Source organism: Leptonychotes weddellii, chromosome X (genome assembly GCF_054177405.1).
Source record: "Leptonychotes weddellii isolate Sample4059 chromosome X, ASM5417740v2, whole genome shotgun sequence".
Classification (NCBI taxonomy): Eukaryota; Metazoa; Chordata; class Mammalia; order Carnivora; family Phocidae; genus Leptonychotes; species Leptonychotes weddellii.
This window is the reverse complement of record NC_138385.1, coordinates 39,497,414-39,515,143: the sequence shown is the minus strand read 5'-3', so window position 1 is coordinate 39,515,143 and position 17,730 is coordinate 39,497,414. Positions and strand designations below refer to the sequence as shown.

General features: G+C 41.8%; 1 protein-coding gene across 6 annotated transcripts in view; it reads right to left on the bottom strand.

Moving 5' to 3' along the window:
* SYTL4 (synaptotagmin like 4) overlaps window positions 1-9,436 on the bottom strand; it is a 60,325-nt gene extending 50,889 nt beyond the window's left edge. For 2 of the 6 annotated variants that reach the window (XM_081808535.1, XM_031039765.2), the window contains exon 1: window positions 9,285-9,431. The gene's annotated coding sequence lies outside the window, so the exon portion shown is untranslated. Of the gene's footprint in view, window positions 1-8,714; window positions 8,838-9,284 lie in introns of those variants that run through there. The other 4 variants (XM_081808536.1, XM_031039764.2, XM_006743917.3 and 1 more) reach the window with 3 other exon arrangements.
* Between the last annotated feature and the right edge of the window lie 8,294 nt (window positions 9,437-17,730).

Sequence of the window (17,730 nt, the reverse complement as noted above, 5' to 3'; positions counted from 1 at the left end):
TGGGTATTGAGGAGGGCACATTCTGCATGGAGCACTGGGTGTTATGCACAAACAATGAATCATGGAACACTACATCTAAAACTAATGATGTAATGTATGGGGATTAACATAAGAATAAAAAAAAAAAAGAATTCTTGGCTGCCTATTTTTCCCATTCAGCACATCAAACATTTTCTGCACTCCTTTCTGGCCTGCCAAGTTTATGCAGACGATCTGTCTTCCCTTGTAGGTTAAGGACTATTTTGCCCTTTCTGCTTTTAGGATTCCTTCCTTGTCTGTGTATTTTGTGAATTTGACTATGATATGCCTTGGCAATGGCTGGCTTTTGTTGAATTTAATGGGGGTTCTCTGTGCTTCTTGGATTTTGAGGTCTGTGTCCTTCCCCAGATTAGGGAAGTTTTCAGCTATAATTTTTTTGAATAAACCGTCTGCCCCCTTTTCTCTCTCTTCATCTTCTGGGACTCCTATGATATGAATTTATTATGTTTTAATAAGTTGCTGAGTTCCTTAAGTCTACTTTCGTGATCCATTACTTTTCTTTCCCTCTTTTTTTATAAAGATTTTATTTATTTATTTGAGAGAGAGATAACAAGAGAGAGCATGAGCAGAGGGGAGAGGGAGAAGCAGACTCCCCACTGAGCAGGGAGCCCAACATGGGGCTCGATCCCATGACCCTGAGATCATGACCTGAGTTTAAGGCAGATGCTTAACCGACTGAGCCACCCAGGCACTCCTTTTTCCTTCTTCTTTTCAGATTTGTTGTTTCCCATAATTTTATCTTCTCTATCACTGATGCACTCCTCTGATTGGTCCGCCCTCATTTTTAGGGCCTCCACTTGGGACTGCATCTTGGGTATAGCACTGTTAATTTTAGCCTGACTAGATTTTAGTTCTTTTATTTCTGCAGCAAGGGATTCTCTAGTGTCTTCTATGCTTTATTCAAGCCCAGCTAGTATCCTTATAATCATTGTTTTAAATTCTAGTTCAGACATCTTACTTATATCTGTATTGATTAAATCCCTGGCTGTGAGTTCTACTTCCCATTCTTTCTTTTGGGGTGAATTTCTCTGTCTCATCATTTTCTCCAGAAAAGGAAAGAAGGAAAAAAACAAAACAAAACAAAAAACAAGGAATAGGAAAACAAACAAACAAAAAAACCTATATCCTGGGTGCGTTTTGGCCTGCTTGTTAATAAGAATCTCGATCCCAAAATAAATTAATTAATAATAATAATAAAATGAAAGTAAACAAAAAATAAAATATACGTATGAATTATATATAAATAAAAATTTTAAAAAATTAATAAAAATTTTTAAAAGGAAAAAATAATAAAATAAATGAAAATAATAATAAAGAATAAAAGGAAAAAGGAAACTAGATCCTGTTTTCCCTTAGAGCTAAAGCTTTGCAGCAGTCTATGATCAGTAGATTTGTTGCAAGCAAGTTGTTCATGCTGGTCGTCTGGGGGAAGGGCTTGTTGTACTGATTCTCAGGTGGAATTGCACTAGTGGAAATGCACCTCCAGGATGCAGGGGGGTGGGACTTGGTGTAAGCACCTCCAGCCTCCACTAGGTGGCACTGTTTTGCTCCCTGAAGGCTTTCAGCGCTGACTGATGGGATGAACATGGTGGTGCCCAGCTCTCTACCCCTGGAGCTGAAAAGTTCTTGCCCCCGATCTTCAATGAGCCCTCACAGAAGAGCAATCAATCACTCTTGTGTCCCTGATTTCTGTCAGAACCCTGAGTTCACCCTGCCTGTGTCTGAGCTTTTTTATCTCAGGCCTGCGACTGAGTTTCAAAACTCCGAGTTTTAGGGACTCCCATGGGGTGGACACACACTGTTCCTCTGGGGGAGTGTCTCACCATGCTTTTGCCATTTGCCAGCCTATTACAGGAAAGCAGTTACAGGACTTCACAGCAGTTCACAGTTTATTGCAAAACAGAACAGAAAGCCAGCACCACGGCTCAGCCAGTGTCCCTGCTCCTAAGCCTGGGAACAGTGCAGCACTTAAGCACCACCCAGTCTTCTTGCAACCCAGGGGATGCTCAGACCACAGTGTCCCACCTGGGATTCCACCCCACTTTGCCACCTGAGCACCTGTAAGCCAGGCACATCCCCCACTGTAGCAGACGTCTAAAAGTTCAGATTTTGCGCTCTGCTGCTTATAATACTTTGCAGTAGCCTCCGTAAGCAAGCTCCCTCTCCGCCACTGCATCCGCAGCTGTATCTCCCCCAATTCAATTCTCCGCATCTCCTACCTTCCAAAAGGTGGTCGCTTTTCTACTTGTAGACCTGCAGTTTTTGTTCTCTCAGACCTCCAATTTATTTCTTGGGTGTTCAGAATGATTTGATAATTATCTAGCTGTGTTTGAGGGATGAGACAGGCTTAGGGTCCCCCTAATCCTCTGTCATCTTAACTCCTCCTTCCACACATACATTTGAAAACACCAATGTTACTGCTAAAAAGAGATAGTTCTATTTTTACTGACATTGAAGGCTTGCCACAAATATTAAGTAAAAATCCACTGCAAAACATATACATTATGATTCCATTTGTATTTTTAACATAGAAGTACAGACATGATGGATGGATGGATGGATGGATGGATGGATGGATGGATGGGAGGAAGGAAATATTTTATACAGGCATGGAAATGTCTGGAAAGAGATACAAATTTAATATTGTTACCTCGGGAATGGAATGTGGAAGGAGAACAGAAGACTTATGTATTATTTTTGTTGGGTCAAGTAATAAAAATGTAGTCAGATCCCTAGTCACACCAAAGTTTCTAAAGTAGATAAGAAAGAAATTCAGAGGAAATCAAAAGGGAATGGCCAGAGACTGGGTAAAATACATTTTAGAGTTTCCACAGCGAAGGGAGGAGAGAGAGAGAGAGAAGGGTGATTAATGGGTTCAAATATGGAAAAGAGATCTACTAAAAACAAGGAGAATTAAGTATGTTAACAGAAAATGAGCATGAACAGATAATTCTTGAAGGAAGAAGATCAATCAGATGGCCAATAGATGTAAAAAAGAAAAACTTTCACTCTTACTGGTAATGAAAATGTTTTCATGCATGCCTATCAATTCAGCAAAATTTTTAAAAGAGTATTCAATTTTAAAAAGGGAAGATGTAAGAGGTACTCTCATACTTTGTTGGCAAATGTAAATTGGTAAAACCTGTTAGAGAAAGCAATGCAACAATGTGATTTCTAAAAAATTAAACTTCATTGAACTTACCACAATTGTGATGAAATCACTACTTATGTGATACATTAACACATACCTCTCCTGCTGAAGTAAGTTCCATGAAGAAAAGGCCATGGTCTTCTTCTCCACTATATCTCCCAAGTACTTCACCTAGAAACTGGCACATTGTAGGCCCTCAGTAAATCAACCCACGCCTTCTGGTAAGTTGCAAACCATAGTTTAAGGACACTGATACTAAAGCTATTCTGATGCCTGAATTAATAGAGCTACAAACAACAAACAGTACAAGATGCCATGAAAATTTTCCATCTCTTCAGAATTACTCAAGTTCAAAGTAGAATTAGTCACACATATGGGTTCCACAGGGTTCCACCATTTCCACTATTCCACCAGCACTGTCCAATCTCCTGCCCTCTTATATCTCTGTCACAGCTACCTAGAAAAATCCCCAAATCAGATCATGGACACACTGTTTCTACACCTGGACTGATGAGTGCTGCTGGAGAGAATGGATACAGGATTCTGTGACTTGGGGTGGAGATAAATTCAAGTTATCCAAGCCCTTCTTGGCTCACTATGATGTGGCAATTTGGATGACAGGCCTCTAAAAAGCTCCTCTCTTCATCCCTCTCAAATGCTATCCCAATCCCTCAGCCCTTGCATCAGATGGGACCTTCCTCACAATCTTGTCCTTCCACAGTTCCTTCCTTCTCCACAGCTTCATCAGTCCCGCCCCTTTCCCTCCTGTCTCAATGGAAAAGCAAACTCCCTTTCTCTAAGGTCAGTCTTTTCACCTTTTTCACTCTGGAGCCCCCACCCTTCTGCTTCCTCAGCAACTATGTATCATCAAGCTCTATGCCATCTCCATATAAATGGGCTCATCTCCTATATTTAAAACTAAAAAAAATTAACAAGATGGTCTTGTTCCTTGTGCCCAACTGTCTATAAGAAACACCCTTTCCTTTCCATTGTAGCCAAGCCTCTTCAAAGTGTATATATCATATGCCTTATCAGGCCCTCTTCATGCTCACTCCCCAACCCTCTACAATCCCCCTTCTCTCCTGCTGCACTGATGCTGTCATTGACCTCCTAATTGCCAAATCTAATGAACATGTTTTTCAAAATGTTTTATAGCGTGTTTCATCTGATTATAAGAGGTGTACACAGCATGAACAAAGTTATGACATATGACAAGAACAAAAAAACTTGCACTGTGTAACAGGCAATGAATAAATATCCCTTATAAACACAGTGTTCTTACAAACAAATTAAATATATAACCCAAAAGAAAAATGTGCAAAGGACCTTAAAGAGCAAGTCTCAGGAAAAATGCAAATAGCTAACACACATGAAAAATTACTCAGCCGTACTAGTAATAAGAGAAATGCCAGTTAAATCAGTTAGATACTATTTTTCACCTATCAGACTGGCAAAAATTAGAAAGACTGTCCACCCTCAGCAAGGGCATGCAGAAAAGCACTCTCTGTGGTGAGAGCATAAACCTTCCTGGATGTCACTCTGACAAAGCCTGATCACATTTTTTAATGTAAGTATCCTCTGACCCAACGATTCTACTAGAAAGCTATCCTACAGAAATATTTGTGTGGGTATATCCATATCTACATCGATTGTGGGCACTCTGTAAAGATGTTCATTGCAGCCTTGTGTTGCTTGGACTAGGGTAACAGGCAGAGGAGATGGAGATATGTGGCAGAATATATGACACAGCTGGAGATCAGGTCAATAAGACTTGCTGATGAATTGAATGTGGAGAGGTGAGAGAAGGGGAGGAATCAAGGGAGACCCCAGGTTCTCGGCTTGAGCAACTAAATGGATGATGGTGCCATTTTACTGAGATAGGGAAGGCTGAGGGAAAGGGCCAGAGACCTGAGAAGAATCAGGAGTCCTGTTTTGGCCATGTCACATTTGATATCTATTGGACATACATCCAAGTAGAGCTGTCAAATAGGCCATTGGATATATGAGGCTACAGCTTAGAAGAAAGGCTTGGGTCAGACACATAAATGTGGGAGTGGTGAGTGTATAGATAGATGGTATTTAAAGCCATGGGGCTGGAAGAGTGCTTCTAGGAAGATTTGGGATGGAAAAAAGTGCATGGACTGAGCCCTAGGTCACTCCAATGTTCAGAGGTTGAGGAGATAAATTTAGTAGAAGAAGAGGCTGAGCAGAAGTTTTTCAATACAAACTTGAGTTTTAAAGAAGTTAACATACATCAAATGGCAGGAAATCCCATACTTACCACCATATCAAGGGCCCAACTCCTTCCAAGCTTGTCTTTTAAGGAATTCTAGGGTTTTTTTCCCTTTCTTTTTAAGATTCTATTTATTTATTTGAGAAGGAGAGAGCGAGAGAGAGCACGAGTGGGGCGAGGGGCAGAGGGAGAAGCAGACTCCCTGCTGAGCAGGGAGCCCCATACAGCTTGATCCTGGGACTCCGGGATCATGACCTGCGCAGAAGGCAGACACTTAACCGACTGAGCCACCCAGGCACCCCCCCCTTTTTTTCTTTCTGAATATTTCAAACCACATTTAAACACAATCATATTTTTTTTCTTTTTTATTCCATAGTGTTTTCCTCACACCACATAACTCTCCTCCTAGTATAAAACTAAACCAGTCAAGTACTACATACAATAGCACTCAACAGTGGCTTTTCCATAAAGCTTATAATCCAATAACCTCCTGCCCAAAAAGCTAAGGAAAATGTGAGGCCAGAAGCCAAATTTGTGCCACCTTAGATTCTTTTGGGCTCTTCATTTCCCTGTTACACAGCAACTTTCTCCAGCTTCTTACTGAGCCTGCCAAATGCCTGACAGGCCTGAAGAGCCTGACAATCCACATCCTCTCCTCTTAGGGCAAATCCCCCTTCCTACCAACAAGAAGCACGGCCTCTTTCCGTTTTCACTTTAGAAGTTTCCATTCAGAGACCCAAGCCTTAAAAAAAAAAGAGAGAGAGAGAGAGAGAAAGTACTTCCAACTAGGTCAAAGCTGGCATCAGAAATGCAATGCAGTCTCAAAGCAAAACTCAGCAGAAGGAAAGCTGTGTGGGAATTGAGCCTGGGGTAGGGTGACAGACTAGGGATACTTCCTTTCAGGTCCAGGAGAACACAAAAGAGTGCCAGTTCCTAGAGTGGTGATGTCATTCATTGATTCATTTCACAAAATAGCCACCTATGATGTGCCAGGCTCTGTTATGGGTGCTGGGATCTACTCCTGGTAAATAAAGCAGAAATCCCTGCCCACATGTAACTTACATTACGGAGGGGCGGAAGAGGGACAGACAATAAGAAAGAAAAATGAAAAAAAAAATACACAATATGTTACATTAGAGTAATAAGGTAGGGAAGGGGCATATAGAATGTTCAGGGATGGGGTTGCGAGTTTAAATAGTGTGGTTAAAAAATAATAAAATAAAATAAATAATAAATAAATAGTATGGTTAGGGAGGGCCTCGCTGAAGTGACATTTAAGTACTAACTCCTAGCCTTCGGATTTCAAGGGCCTCAGGAAGCCGTTTTGTGGCCATCATTTCTACTACCACCAGCCCTCAGGCCCTTAAAGGCCTGGTATCTCCAGCCTAGCACAAATATTTGTTAATCTCGCTCATACCTAAGAGAAAGGGAGCTCCAAGATCCAGACCTTGCCCTTAAAAGAGGTTACAGCCTTCCAGGTGGAAAAACAATTAAGAGAGATGTTAAGGGCTTTCCTGGGGTGTAAACAAAGTGCTTTAGGACAGGATAACTGGTAAATGTGGCTTGGGGTAAGGAATTGTGTGTTCACTAAGGTTGTCCCAAAGAAGAGGCCCTGAAAGCTCAATCTTGAGAGGTGAATAGGAGTCAATGGCAGGAGAGTGGGTTTGGGAGTCCAGTTCGCTTTTCAGGAAAAATAAACAGCTGTAGCAAAGGACCAGAGATGGGATCGGTGAGGATATTTTCTATTCCACACTGTCGCTGCCAAAGGTACTCCATCCACCCCACGATAAAACAAGCACACACTCACCCTCAGGCTCTCTGGACTGGCTGTTGGGAAATCCTTATCACTTACCACACCCTCATCTCTTCCCTAGCCAACAGGGAAGGAAGAAGTTGAGTCAGACGCACATCCCTAGAAGCCAGGGTTACCCTCTCTTAACTTTGGGACAATTACTACCGAGCTGAGAGCCCCAGAGGCTTCATTCAGCCGGGTACACTCAGGGCGGTGTGCTTATCGTAATAATGTGGCAATTGGCCCCCTGTGATGTGTTGAAGAGGGTAAGCTATCAGTGAGGTAAGGGGTCCCAAGTCTCTGCAGCACATCTGAAATGGAGTCAAGGACCAAAACTCATGTTTCAGCTTGGAAGGGAAAATTTTAATCACTTAGTCCTCCCCTGTGAGCTATTTACTTAGTGTTCCTAAAATCTAAGACAGCAGAAGTGATGGGACAGGGGATAGGAACACAAGCTCTGCCCAGTTCAGCCGCTCATCAGTTGGGTGATTTGGGGCAAGGCGCTTAAGCTCTGAGTGTCCTTTCCATCAAAATATGGTTATAACTATAGTGCCTACCACGAAGAGTTATCATGAGGGTTATATGAGATAACTATGTAAAGAACTTATCACAGTACATGGCTCAATAGATCTTAACAACCATTATTAGTAGCATTAACGGGGAGAGCTCAGAGAGCATCAACCAGAATGCCACATACATGCACTGACCAATTATCCCAGGATAGGCCTCCAAGCTCCATTTCACTGCTCTGACCTAAAGTGAGGCACCTAAAATTGTGTTACCAGAAATGTTATCCCCTGCCAGAAGTCTCACAAGCCAAGCTGGTGGTCTTTTTCTACTTGGATTTCCAGCAGGTGTTAAAAAAAAAAAACAAACTACAACAAAAAACTTCATCCGGGGGCCTCAACTTTGTTGCATTAAACATCGTCCTCTCCACAGCCCAGTGGAGTAAACACGTGAGGTTATTAACACCTTAATATCAATGAGTTTATGAGGAGTGGGGGTGGGGAGCTGAAAGAACAGAAAAGAAGCCAGCTAAAAATAGAAGGTCCAGGATGCAGTGAAGATTAATTTCTGTCACAAACGCACAAGGTCTAGGGTTAACCCTGCCAAAAGCAATATTCCGGAATGCTAGATCCTCTGGTCCTGAAGAAGCAGGGTATTCGTTCACCAGAATTATAACCAAACGTTTTCACCGCCACAAAAACAAAACAAAACAAAACAAAAAAAAACACCCAACCATCTCATTCAACTTTGGGGCGCTGGAGGAACATGTTTTCTGGCCCTTTACAAACCATCACTGGGGATAAGAGCATTCTGTGCCCCTTCTGAGGGCTCTGGGGACCCTTTTCCAGGAGCAAACCGCCGACGCCTGCTTGAAGGGTGGCAAGATAAAGCAGTTCAACACGAGAGCACACAGCTGGGTCCCCAGCCCCAAGAGCAGAGCAGGGGAAGCCCACTGAGGCAGGACTCGCAGCCAGCCGGCCTCCAGCCTTTACCTTTGGCGGACCTACGGAGGCCAGAGAAGCTGACGCCGCGAGGTCCGAGGTCCGGAAGCAGTGCGAGACTGAGACCCGGCGCGACGGCCAAGCGCAGAGAGAGGAGCCACCGAAAAGGTCACTCGACGTCTCTGAGAGTGCAGTTCCCGCTCGGAGCTCGGCCCCACCCGCCCCCAGGGCCAGCTCGGGAGGGGCTCCAGCTGGGGCTGGCGGGAAAAGCCGAGCCACTCTGCGTTGAGGCGAGACCCCGAGGAGGCAGAGCCCAGAGGGGTACAGCCCCCGTTAGCGACCAGTGGGCCAGGGAAGGGGCCAGAAGAGGCCCGAGGGCACGCAAACTGGCGGGGAGGGACCGCCCCAAGCAGACAGGAGTCAAAGCGTGGGGGGTGCGGTCCAGGGAGGCCGACAAGGGAGAGGGGACAGGCGGCCAGCTAGGGAGAAGGAAAGACTAGGAGAGTGGATAGGCGGGTAGAGAAGAACGCGGGTCCCTGAGATAGGGGTGGGGGGCGCTTAGGGGCCCAGGGGGGAGCCCGGGACCGAGGGCGAAGGGGCGGCCGCTGGCCGCGGACATACCTGTCACCTGCAAAAGGTGCCGCGAGAGGGTGAGGCGTCCCAGTGCGGGATTCAAGGGAGGGTCTCCGGCTCCGAGAAGGCGGCAGTCCTGCTCAGGCAGCCGGCCCTACTCACCCTCCCGGGAGGCGGAAAAACCTGCAACTTTCCCTGGAGCGGGGAGGAGCTGGACTCTTAAAGGGGCCGCACAGCTCTCCGGGCCCCTCAGTAGGGAACCGCGCCACGCGAATGGGTGCTCTGAGAGCCAAAGACTTAAGTCACTGGAGGGATGCCTCCCCAGGCTAGGAAAGGGAGCTTAAGGGCTGAGGATAGGGGTCTAAGACTGGACGTGGCCCCCTTTTCACTTCCATCTCTGGTCACTCAGACGATAAATCTCCTGCGTCTTCCTCTTAGCTGAGCCAAAAGTTGTCAAACTGTCGTGTACTTATAAGATGAAGACTCTAGACCATATGATTTGGGAAGATAAAATATGATACCATTCTGATCCTTTAACTTTCAGGCAAATAAAAGTGGCAAATAAAAAGTGTCTGTCTAGGGGCGCCTGTGTGGCTCAGTCGTTAAGCATCTGCCTTCGGCTCAGGTCATGATCCCGGGGTCCTGGAATTGAGCCCCACATCGGGATCCCTGCTCAGTGGGAAGCCTACTTCTCCCTCTCCCACTCCCCCTGCTTGTGTTGCCTCTCTCACTGTGTCTCTCTCTGTCAAATAAATAAATAAAATCTAAAAAAAAAAAGTGTCTAAAATAGAAATGTTTGGGGCAAAGGACATAGACTAAATTCACACACAGACACAAATGTTTAAAACATTCAACTCACTAGTAATCAAGTAAGAGCAAATTAGAACAATAATGAGATTCTTTGGCAAAGTTTTTGTTTGTTTTATTCACATTTGATGACAAAAACAAAGCGCTTTCATAATTGCTCATAGGAGTGCGTGCTGCTTAAAAACCCTTTTAGAAGGCATGTGAGCAATATATATCATTAGGCTTTAAAATGTTTATATCTACCCAGTAATTGTAGATTCCTGTCCCCCTCTTTCCCTCCCTCCCTCTCCTTCCCTTCTTCTCATCAGCCATTAACCATGCTCAAGTAAACATGCCCAAGTCTGCCATCTTAAAAAAAAAAAAATCCTCTCTACAAACTAGGTACTTCTCTAGCTCCTCTTTATGGGCAAATCTATTGAAAATGTACTTTGCAGGTACATTTGCAATCTCTATTCTCTTCTTCTCACTTACCAGTTTGGCATCCTTCCCCAACACTCCACTGAAACTGTGCTCAACAAAACACCCAACCAATGAATGACCCCCATGTCAATAAATCTATGTAAATACATAAAATAAAGGGGACATTTTTAATCATTATCTTGCTTGACATCATCCCTACATTTAATGCTGTTAACTATTTCCTCCTACTTGAAAGTCTTCCTGTGGCATTTATAATGCCATACTCTTGCCTTTCCTCCTACCCTTTTGCCCTCTCCTCAGAATCTCTTTGTAGACTCCATTTCTGCTATCTAACCTCTGAATGTCAGACAGTTTCAGAGCTAGGCTGCATATATTCTCTCCCTAAATGATCTCTTTCACTCACTTGGCTTTAATTACCATGTATATGGCCACAACTGTAATTTTATAGCTCTATCCAGACCTCCCCACTGAGCTCTGTGTTCTTGACATCTCCATTTGGATGTCTTGCGGAAACCTCAAATTCAACACATCCAAAGCTGAACACACCATATTTTCTCTTAAATTTGCTCCTCCTCCAGTGTTTCCTACCTCAGTAAATGATAGCATGCCACCCAAGACAGAAACCTGACACCTAACATAGTACCTGGCACATAGTAGGCCCTCATTAGTATTTATATAATGCGTGAATGAATGTGTCCTCAGGAAAACAGATGTATACAAACTTTTTGTACAACTATGTTAATCCTAGTATTAGTTAGAATAATAAAATACTAACCAAAAAACCTCATGATTCAGTGGTTAAGTAAATTATAGTGTAGTCATAAAATGGAATATTATATAGCTAATGAAGCTGACATTTACACATAGCTTATGACAGGAAAATGCTCATGCTCTAATATTAATTGAAAGTAGGATACAACATTTAATATAAACTATGATCACAATTAATGAAATGGATCGATACGCATGGGAAACAGAACAAAATAGAACAAAATATGCAAAATACTAGTACTGCTTGTCTCTACGTGGTAGAACTAAATGAATTTTTTGTTTTCCTCCTACTTTTCTGTATTTTTCACCTTTATTATAATGAGGACTGTATGGCTTTGATAATATAAATAATTATTTTTGAAAAATCTTGGAGGGGCGCCTGGGTGGCTCGGTAGGTTAAGCGTCTGCCTTCCACTCAGGTCCTAATCTCAGGGTCCTGGGATTGAGCCCTGCCTCCCCTCAGGCTCCCGCCTGCTTCTCCCTCTCTCTCTGCCTGCCGCTCCCCCTGCTTGTGCTCTCTCTCTCTGTCAAATAAATAAATAAAAATCTTTTAAAAGATAAATAATAAAAATAAAAATAAAAAATCTTGGAAAAAATATCATTTTTTAAAAATTTATTTGAGAGACGGGCGCCTGGGTGGCTCAGTCGTTAAGCGTCTGCCTTCGGCTCAGGTCATGATCCCAGGGTCCTGGGATCGAGTCCCGCATCGGGCTCCCTGCTTGGCGGGAAGCCTGCTTCTCCCTCTCCCACTCCCCCTGCTTGTGTTCCTGCTCTCGCTATCTCTCTGTTAAATAAATAAATAAAATCTTTTAAAAAAAAAAATTTATTTGAGAGAGAGAGAAAGCACCCCCTGAACGAGTGGGGAGAGGGGCAGAGGAAAAGAAAGAGGGAAAGAGTCCCACTGAGTGTGGAGCCTGACTTGGGGCTCCATGTCACCACCCATGAAATCACGACCTAAGCCAAAACCAAGAGTCAGAGGCTTAACCAACTAAGCCACCCAGGCACCCTGAAAAAAAATCATTTTCCTAGCAGACAAAACAGTAAAATTTAGCTCCCAGGTTCTACCCAAAGTTTTCTTCCATATTTTAGCCCTTCAGTACCCTGTGAACAGCCTGAAGTGTGATGAGGGCCACTTCAAAAAGAAAATTCTTTTGTTCTGTCTAGCTTTGCCAACTCAGCCCTCAGGGCCCCTATGCTCAGCCCTAGGCTTTGCACATGCTCCATCTCCCTAACCTGGCCTGTGGGAATGCAGACCAAGTACTTTTCTGCTCCTTTTTTGCTGGTGGTGCTTAGCAGAAGCTGGAAACACTCTCAGCCAGGAGGGACTCCAGAAGAAATTCAGTCCAATCCCCTTATTCCTCAGCAAAACCTCCAGATATTATTTTATGTTTTTATTTCTACCTCTGCAGTTTCTCACTCTCTAAGGTCCACCTCACTAAAGAGGATGTGAGGATCTGACTCTTCTACTCTAAGACAGTCTCACTGAACCAAATGCAAATACACAGAGAAAGATAAACATAAACAATGAACCAAAACAAAGTTAGGCATTGTCCTGTTTGCACAGACTCTGTACTGTCCACTTCCGTTTGATCCTCCTTGCTTGTCACAAGGATTCTGTGCTCAAATTCTTATAACCAAATATCGTGAGTGATCCAATGCCAAGCAAACCCATGTTGTAGCACGTATCAGAATGTGTTTTTAAGGCTGAATAATACTCCATTGTATGAATATACCACATTTGTTTATCTATTAATCAGTTGATGAGCATTTGAGTTGTTTCCATCTTTCAGCTATTTTGAAAAATGCTGCCATGAACATTGGTGTACAAGTATCTGTTTGAGTCTCTGCTTTCAATTCTTTTGGCATATACCTCCAAGTGGAATTACTATATTATGCGGTAATCTTATATTTAGCTTTCTAAGGAATTGCCAAACTGTTTTTCAACAGCAATGCACAAGGACTCCAATTCCTCCATAGCCTCACAAAAACTTGGTATTTTCTGGGGGGGGGGTTGTTTCTTTTGTTCTTTTGTATAATAGCCATCCCTAATGAGTGTGAAGTAGTATCTCATGTTGTAAATCAAAATGATTTACATTTTCCCTAATGGCTTGTGATGTTGATCATCACTTCTTGTGTTTATTGGTCACTTGTATATTTTCTCTAGAGACATATCTATTCAAGTCCTTGGCCCATTTTTTAATTGAATTTGTTGTTGTTGTAGAGTTGTGGGAGTTCTTTACATATTCCGGGTATTAATCCGTTATCAGATATACCCTTTGCAAATATTTTCTCCCATTCTGTGAGTTGTCTTTTCATTCTCTTGATAGTATCTTTTGATGTGCAAAACTTTTTAATTTTATTTTTTTTAACTTTTTAATTTTAATGAAGTTCAATTTACTTGTTACGTTGTTGTTGTCTGTGCTTTGGTGTCATATCCAAAAAAAAAAAAAAAAAATCATTGCCACATCCAATGTCTATATGTTTTCCTCTAATAGTTTTACAGTTTTAGCTCTATGTTTAGGTGTTTGATCCATTTTGAATTAATTTTTGTATATGTTGTAAAGGGTCCAATTTCACTCTTTTGTATATGGATATCCAGTTTCCCATCATCATTTGTTGGATAGACTGTCCTTTTCCCATTATCTTGTTATTTTTTTTAAAGATTTATTTATTTATTTATTTGAGAAAGAGAGAGAGAACATGTGTGAGCAGGGGGAGGGGCAGAAGGAGAGGGAGAGAGAGAATCCTCAAGCAGACTCCCCACTGAGTGTGGAGCCTGAGGGGCAGCTCAATCCCAGGACCCTGAGATCATGACCTAAGCAGAAATCAAGAGTCGGCCGCTTAACCAGCTGAGGCACCCAAGCGCCCCTTCCCGTTATCTTGTTATTTTAAATGATGAACATCAAAGGACGTTTTCATAGTTTTGAAAAATAATGAATAATACTAAAATTGACTATATTTTTAGACTGCATACCATGAAATTTCAGTAAATACGTGATTATCACAAAATTTAGACATTGCAGGGCAATGCAAATACGAACTCATGGAATGTTATCCTATGTATAGTATGTAAGCTCCTGTCCCATAATGAATGACTGGATTCAATGAGTTGTTCGATTTTGCCACATTGAGGGAGTTCTGGCTAGTGCAAACTAGTAAGATGGAGATTTTCCTCCACCCCTCAGTATTGAGCAATTGCTCTTTTATAAAAGTGTTAAAGATTTCAATAATACATAAATATAGAGAGAATAATATAATAAGGATATGCCCACTAGCCAGCTTTAGAAATAAGGTATCACCGCTGCAACTGAAGCCTTCTGTAGACACCTCTACCCTGAGGTTTTCACTGTTTCACTATTCACCAGATTTTATCTTGAGCTTTTCCATGTATATCTTTATACATTTACTACATATCTGTCTATCCTTAAATTATATATAGTACTTTACATAAACAGTATCACCCTGTATGTACCTCAAAAAAATCAGGCTTCCTGACAGAGCAAATTTAGTACACTAGTGGTCTACAGTGAGTATATGGTATAAAAAGTAGATTCAGTCTCTTATTCAGTCAAGATTAGGGTCTCTCCACTTCCACACTATTGATATTTTGGACAAGATAATGTTTTGTTGTGGGGAGCTATCCTGTGCATTCTAGGATGTTTAACAGCATCTTTGGCCTCTACCCACTAACTGCCAGTAGTGACAACCGAAAATGTCTCCAGATATTGCCAAATGTCCTTATTTGACAACCACTGGCCAGATGTACTGAGCACCCATTATATGTGAAGCACTCTGTAGGTGCTATGGGAAAAAAAGAAAATGAATAAACACTGACAAAAAAGTCCCTTATTCAAAGAAATGTGTTGAGCATCTACTATGTGCAAAGTATACCGTGCTAGGCTGTAGGATTTTGGTGACCCTTTCCTCAAGGAGTTCACAGTATATTGTGTGGGGTGGAAGGAGGCAGAAAACCCATAAAATTATAATACAGTGTGGTAAGTACAAAGCTGGGGAGATGCACAGGATATGCACAGGAGTACTGAGGAAGGCTACTTATACCATCCTTGTGGGGAGTGGTCAGTGAAGGGTCCTTGGAAAAAGTAATAGCTTCTTTGAATCTTAAAGGATGAGTAAGACTAAGCTAGACCAAAAAGGAGTTGCAAGCATAATAGCATAAGCAAAAACTAAAAGGCTAGAAATACCAGGTCTATGCAAAAGAAGTAAGTACAAAGAAGTTGGTGTTGCTGGAGCATAAAGTATAAAGAAAAAATGATAATAGATGAGGCTAGAAAGATGGTGCATTAGTTTGCTAGACCTACTGTAACCAAGTAGCACAAAGTTAGTGGCTTAAACAACAGAAACTTACTACCTCACAGTTTAGGAGGCTAGAAGTCTGAGATCAAGGTGCAGAGTTAATTCTTTCTGAGGGCTGTAAGAATCTGTTGCATACCTCTCTCCTAGCTTCTGGTGGTCTGTTGACAATCTTTCGAATTTCTTGGCTTGTGGAAGCATTACCCTGATCTCTGCCCTCATCTTCAGGTGGCATTCTCCCTGTGTGTGTGTCCCTGTGCCCATATTTCCCCTTTTTCTAAAGATACCAGTCATATTACATCAGGGCCCACCCAAATGACTTCATCTTAAACAATTATATCTGCAGTGGTCCTATTTCCAAATTATAATACATCCTGAGGTACTGGGGGGTTAGGACTTCAACATACGAATTTGTGGGGAGTGGGGCCACACAATTTAACCCGTAACAGATGGGTAGAGATTAGAATGTTAGTTTTATGAGTCATGTTAAGAAATCTGGACTTTATTCAGTGGATAATTATAACCATTCAAGGAGCCCTGGAGTTCTCTACTCCATTATTATTGGTGACATCACTCAAATCATTCTTCATTCTTTTTATATGGCTGAATTATAGCCCACTGAATACTCCATATTTTGCTTATCCAGTCATCAGTCGATGGACATTTGGGTTCTTTCCCCATTTGGGCAATTATGAATAATGCTTATATAAACATTCATGTATGAGATTTTTTTGAACACATGTTTTCAAATCTCTTGCCTATATACCTAGGAGTGGAATAGCTGAGTCATATGGTAACTCTGTGTTTAACCTTTGAGGAATCACCAAACTGCATTCCAAAGTGGCTGCACCACTTTACATTCCTACGAGCAATGCGTGAGGGTTCCAATTTCTCCACGTCCCCAAAGACACCTGTTAGTACTGGTCTCTTTTATTATAGACATCCCAGTGGGTGTGAAATAGTATCTCATTGTAGTTTTGATATGCATTTCCATAATAGGTAATGATGTTAACCATCTCTCCATGTGCTTACTAGCGATTAGTATATCTTCTCTGAAGAAATGTTTATTCAGATCCTTTGTCCATTTTTTAATTTGGTTATCTATCTTTTTATTACTGAGTTATAAGAGTTTTTTTATACATTCCACTTATACTTTTGTAAAGAGAGAAGGGGGTGGGAGGAAAGGAGAAGAACGTTCTTGGGGAAGTGGCATGGAGTTAGAAGCAGATGCTCACAGCAGATTTTGTTGTTTGATTCAAGAGGAGAGTACAGGTCAATGGAAAATGTACTAAATTGTATTGAGGCTGGGTCCTTTGCGTTTATGGACAAAATTAAGTAAGTGCAGGACTGGTTTGCTCTTTGGAGGTTGATAATGCAGGGTTAAAAACTTTAAGACCTATTCAAAGATTTATTCTGAGTGGTTATTCATTTTAATAAAAGCTTCTCTGGGGAAAAAACACCATTACTTACCAGGATATGAAGGCGAAAGATAGGGGTTCATTGTTACAAAATGTACTGACTGTATTTTAGCTTTATTTCCCTTTGACATTCTAGCAATGTTTGACACTGTTGCCCACTTCTTCCTTGTTAAATTTTCCTCTCCTATGGTTTCTGGAACATCACAGCCTACTGGTTCTCCTATCCCTCTGCCTGTCTGTCTTAATCATCTCAATCCCCATTTTCTCTGTCCACATCTTAACATTTAAGGCTTGAATACCACATTAATTTATTCAGAAGAAGTCTGAGAGCACTAACATTTATTAGTGCCTCTGATATGCACTGCTTTAGTAGATGGAAATGCAGCAGTAAACAAAAAAGATCTTGTGCACATGGAGCTTACATTCTAAGCCAAAGAAAAATAAGCAATAGCACTAATAGCAAACACACATAGCACTTATTACTCTAAATACTGTTTTAAGGTATGAATCTAAGATACACATGCACATTTAGTCCTCACAAAAATCCTATTATTCCCATTTTACAAATAAAGAAACTGAGGCACAGAGAGATCAAATGGTTAAGTCAAGATCTGAAGTCAGACAGTATAGCTCCAGAGTCCATGTTCTTTTTTTTTTTTATTCTTATGTTAATCCCCATACATTACATCATTAGTTCTAGATGAAGTGTTCCATGATTCATTGTTTGTGCATAACACCCAGTGCTCCATGCAGAACGTGCCCTCCTC